Source organism: Labrus bergylta, chromosome 3 (genome assembly GCF_963930695.1).
Source record: "Labrus bergylta chromosome 3, fLabBer1.1, whole genome shotgun sequence".
In the NCBI taxonomy this organism is placed as follows: Eukaryota; Metazoa; Chordata; class Actinopteri; order Labriformes; family Labridae; genus Labrus; species Labrus bergylta.
In genome coordinates, this window is record NC_089197.1 from 17,187,199 (window position 1) to 17,193,198 (window position 6,000).

The window sequence follows — 6,000 nt, forward strand, 5'->3', positions numbered from 1 at the left end:
AACAGTGAAGCTTCAACCCAGAGCGTCCCTGTGTGACAGAACCTGTGTGATTACCGTGCACCCAGAGCCGAGTCACCTTGTTGTCGGGCTCAGATTCAGGAGGAGACGGTCGCGGTGGTAAACCTAAACCCTAATGGTGTCACCAAGGGACGAGTCTGGCTCTCCTTGTTCTTTCCTGTTTATAGATCAAACCCAGGCGGGTCTCAGATGAAATGTTCACGTCTTTGCAAAGTGCTTGTGCAGTGTTTGCGGTTGAACACTTACTTAAATCAACAACAGCGTCTTCCCACCTCCTTTATTATTCCACACTTATTCCTCTCCACCAGTGTCGCTCAGCACTGTGTTGCCCTCTCCCTTCTGTACTGGGGCTACCTACATCTGTCACTGCAGGTGTGTTTTTGAGTCTCCTGTCGTTTTTTCTTTGATCACTGCTGCATTACATCGTTGTACATTTGTGCCCTCTTTCTGTTCTTTGTCTTTGTTGTTCCGTCTTGCAGGGATATTTGTTGATGTTTTTGTTGTTAAAAGCAGGCATGAAAAACAAGAACTCATCCCTCGCCGCTCTTTCAAACAAATCGCTCACATTTGGCAATCATGCAAAGTATCACAGCAGATATTCAATATCTCGCTATTTGTCGCAGATCGCTGATTTATTCCCTCTTCAAACAGCTGAGTGGTATCCTGTGGTTTGAACTTTCTGCATGTTCCTTCGCTGCAGTCACAACAAATTAGTCAGGTTTGCTTCGCCTCTGTATTTTGTCAGCAGCTGCTGATCTTCTTTGTTTGGTTTCTTGATAGTTTAATAAGTTTGACTCGCAGGAGTGGAGACAAACGTCAACCCAGCGTGAGATTAAAAATGTACTATAAATAGGAGAACAGTTTAACTAACCCAGACACTAATTCTGCGGAGGGGAACGAAGAAAAGCCATGAAGAGGGAAGCATGATAACAACATTTGTGCATGTTTCTGTGATAATGATCATCCGATTTAGCAGAAATGTGAAAACAAATGTGTTGAAATAACACAGAAGGAAACATTTTAAAACAAAGGATGAGAAACGTGAGTGTTAAATTGTGTTTTTGAAAATCTGTAAAACTAGAATAATTCTAGCTTTGACTTCCTTTCTCATTTTGAAGACGCTGTTACAATAACTATATAATTATAGCTGATATTCACCTGTCAAATGCAAATGATCATAAACACTTATTTCAGCTCAATAATGTGACGTTCCTAGAGAATAAAGCAGGTTTTTAGGTTTGTCTCTTGTTGTTGCAGCACAGAGTAGATTCCCCTAAGGGCTGTGGCAGTGAGCAGAGTGACAACTGTAAAAACAGCGAGTACAGTAGTGCTTTGTTGGCAGCCACAGAAGTGAGCACATCTGGCTTTGATCACCATGGCGATGGCGATGCGGAGAGTGACAGGGCAAGCGGAGCGATGGAGACATGGTCTCAGGGGAATCATTATCCTGTTTAGTAAGTCTAATCAGAGAAAAGGTGTTGCACCTCAGCTAACTGCTGTCCTTGTTTTTATAACAAAGGACCACACAACTCGCAAGATGCATGTCAAAACAGGCACAGTCTTTATCGCAGACACACATAAACCCCCACATTAACAACACAGACGCGCATAATTATTGCGCTATCGCAGTACCACGACTAATGAACACACTGTTAAGAATCAAAACATGAGAAATGTCACAGGGGGGTGTCAAAATGTGTTCCTAAATGCAGTCTGCAATTAAATATCAAAGTTTGACTCTTTTCAAAATGTATCACAACAATCACATAGGCGAGTAATTGCTTAAAATGGGTCTACAAAGAGAGCAGATAAAACTGTGGGGGAGCTGCTGCAGATAAACTGGAAGAATGGCGTTTGATTAAAAGCCACAGAACTGAGTCTGACTTAAATAATGGATCCAATTTTCCTGCGATTTATTCTTTATTTATTATTTATAAGACTGGTCAGAGATTGTCAAACTGGGGAAATAATAATGAGGTTACTTATTAACCAGAAAATCAGGACAATTTTAAGAAGATGGTTGGGCTGTTTTTTTTCAACCATGTGTCCAAGCATTGGTCTTAAGAGGAAATAGAGATCAGCATTCTATACACAAAAACGACATGAGAATTTAAGCTAGATTTCAAACTAATGGTACATATAGCAACAAACTACTACAAATAAACTGCAACACAATCTCATGGGGCCTCTCAATTTTAATTAGCCGTGCCATGCAAACAAAGCAGCCTTGTTCAGACTTCAAGATGTGAGGCAAAAAAAAAGAAGGAATATAAAATGTGCGTAGCCGCACAGGAGCATATTTTTAGTAAGGGGCATGCAAGCTGCAGAGAAGGTGTTTTGCCTGCAGTTCCTGTATCAGCCTGGCATCGGTCCTGGTTACGCCACAACACTCACCAAAGCTTTATCCCTAAACAGCACAGACTCTTGCTGCATGTGTGCCAAAGAACAGTGATGGCTCCAGGGAGGAGAGTCAACTCTGCTGTCGGGAACATGTTCTTCAGGAGTGAACAGCTGTCTGGCAACGTAAGAAAGGACCTTCAGGACAACCTGACAATCAATCTGACCTCTCATTAACTCCCTGAAATAAGAAAATATAATTTGAAGAAGGCAAAATCTCATCTCAACAAACGAAAAATAGATTAATTCCTGTTAAAAAGCACGAAAAGCTCATTTCAGTTATCTGTTAATTCTAATTAATAAAGTGTTTGAAGTACCAGCAGAGCATTTATGGACACCTTGAATGTGTGTTCAGAATAAGCACTAAAATTAGATACACCCCTGTTACACTGTTTGAAACCCACACTATCACCAAGTATTTGTTGATGATACCCATGCTCAGTAGAAAAATATATACACTGTAGCAACCTTTTCTGGAAGAGAGGCAGGAAGCAGTTTTTCCCCAATGTCAACCTTTAAAGAGGACATATTATACCCCTTTTCCACCTTTTTCAAACAGTCCCCTGTGGTCTAAATGAAACATCTGTGCTGTGCTTTGGTCAAAATATAACATGAATCTAGTATCAGAGGAGGTTTGCGACCCTGTAAAAACCAGCTCTCTCAGAACGCTCCGTTTTAGTGTGTGTGTCTCTTTAAATGCAATGAGCGGGAAAACTCAGGGCGGGGGGGGGGGGGGGGGGGGGGCTCTCTGTAGCAAGAATAAAAATGGCAGACCTGCGCAAAAGTTTTGTTCTAGGCTGGGGGTGGAGTCCATGGGTGGAGATATCAGGGGAGGAGAGGGTTTTATTTTTCCAGAATCCATCTTGTGATGTCACATGCTAAGCAAATTTGAAACGGAGCATTTTTCTGTGTGTTGTAATACTTATGCAGACCACAAACAAAGGACTGAATGGGTTTATTTTACATTTTGTGGGTTAGTAGACACTCAGGTTACCCAAATATATGTTCAAAAACACTGTAAAAGTGGACTTTTCATAATATGTCTCCTTTAAATGCAGGGGACACAATCTCAGACACACACTGCAGCTGTGGTCATTAAACTCAACATTCTCCTAAGTTTTGGTCAAAACTACAGATTTTTGTTTTTAAATGGCATCCGACTGCATAAAACATCATCATCCAAACACAGACATTAACAACAAATCAATATTTAACGACTGAATGTTTAGAAACATAAAGAACTTAGCTTAACAAAACAGTCTTTCTTCCCTCCACAAAGCACGCTTGGAAACGCTGCATGAAGGGCCATGGCTACAATATTTATGTGTGAGTGTGTTCTTGTGACATGTTTTTCATACAGAATATGTTCTTAGCCGCAGCCTTGAATCTACATTACTCTACATCTACAAGAGATGTGTCTCAATTCAATTCAATTCAATTGTATTTGTATAGCGTCAACTCATAACAAGTGTTATCTCAAGACACAGGTTCAAAAAGCAGGTAAAAGACCTTACTTATTGCTATGTTACAAAAAGCAGGTAAAAGACCTTACTTATTGCTATGTTACAAAAAGCAGGTAAAAGACCTTACTTATTGCTATGTTACAAAGATCCGGCCTATCCATCATGAGCACTTTAGCAAAGCAGCAAAAGTTACAGTGGTAAGAAAAAACTGCCTTATTAAAAAGGCAGAAATCTTCGGCCGGATCCCCGGCTCATGACGAAACAGCCTTCACAGGCCAAGACTGCGCCGGGCTTGGAAAGGGATAGGGGGAAAAGTCTCATGGAAAGTCCATCTATCAGGCACAATATTCACTTATTTCTGCAAGCGGCATCCAAAAAATGTAGTCAAAATAAATGCACCTGTTGCTGAACACTCAACCCACACGTACAAACATTTGTGTTAACATAATTCCACAGCTTTACAAAAACAAAAACCTGTGTGTGCAACAGGGGGTCGGACACCGTGTGCCATGACTGCTGCCAGAACGAGTACTGTGGTAAACTGCCAACAACTGTGGCCCGGTACTTGAACAACCATTCAGCCCCCCCACCCCACCACCACCCCTCTCCCCCTCTCCCCACCTCTCCACCTCCCTATAGCAGCAGGCTCTTAAATAAGATAAGACAACTGAGGCAATCTTCAAATGAGAGCACTGGCATTAGCTTCTGTGCTCACTCAAGCACCTGCTGTGGGTTGATTTTTCCTTCTTTTCTTCTTTTTTTTTTACAGGAAAAGTGAGATGTGTCTCCAACAGAAAAGGTAAGGCTCAAGTAGTAAAAACATAAACACATACACTAGATGCTGGCACAGAAAAAATGAAGAAAAAACATCTTTTCTGGAGCAACCTTTCGGGATAATCAGCCACTACAGTCACCTGCATGACTTGGAGCCTTGTCTACACAGTCACATACATCTGTTTTCTGGGTCACAGCGTTTTCAGACTTGTAACAGAAAAACAAATGAAAGAAAGAAAAAAAAAAAAAAAAGCAGTTCTCACCCATCGGCCCCAAAGTTCAGTGCTTCCCCAATGGCATTTTTCAACCTCCCAAATCACAGCCGAGTTTACAAAACCTTCCAGCACAGTTCAATAAAAGACAAGTGTCAGTTTGAAATTCACTTACTTCTACCTCGCAACACAACATTCCACATAATCCCACTGGGAAAAGTGTAAAATGCTTTTAAAAGTGACACATACTCGCAAACAATCCAAATAACGCTTTCTTCTAGAAAGGGCTCACTGATTGACTTTTTTCTATAACTAGCAATTATTGTTCCTTTATGTTGAAGGTCATCTAAAAATAAAAACCTCACTACTGTCATCACAGCTGAATTGACTCTAATAGCTAACCCTAACCCTAACCCTTAACCAGTCAATCAGACGTCAATCATTAAATCTTTGCATGTTGTGACCAGCAGAGCATGCAGAATCCTTTTCCAGAGATGTGGAAGTGAAATGGTTCTCTGTAGCCATGACATCTGACAGTATTGATGCAATACTTTGCCACCTGTGGATTTCAAGTAGCCAGAGTTGTATTTCCACTGAGAACAGAACACATAACATTTTTTTTCCCTTTCTTTTGAATTTACTCGTCCCCCCTGATGATTTCTCCAGTTACCTCACCTGTTGCAGCCTTGATGTCAATAAAAGCTCTGTTTTATGCAGACAGAGACTCCTCGCTCTATGCGACCCTGTGATCAATAAATCTCATAAGTCTTTTCCTCCGATTGAGCGAGCTCTTGCTCCCTCCCCGCCGAGATTCAAAGAGCGTCAGACAGACCAGACACACTCCTCCTAAAGGTGCCTCCCGTCGCATACAAATCCTGAATGTGTCCTACCTCTTCTGCACTACAGGCACATTCCTCCCTCGAGACAAGAGACGAGCAGACAAGGAGATAACGTTTTTGTGAGTGCCAACCATGAGAAAGATGAATATCTTACCTATATGTATCTATACATTGTTTTGTGTGCTTACATCCTGATGAATGTGTCGTGTTTGAGGCTATATATATAATGCATGTACTTTCATGAGAACAATGTTTAATTTTTCATAGATGTGTTAAACAAATTGCATTAGTGTAGAA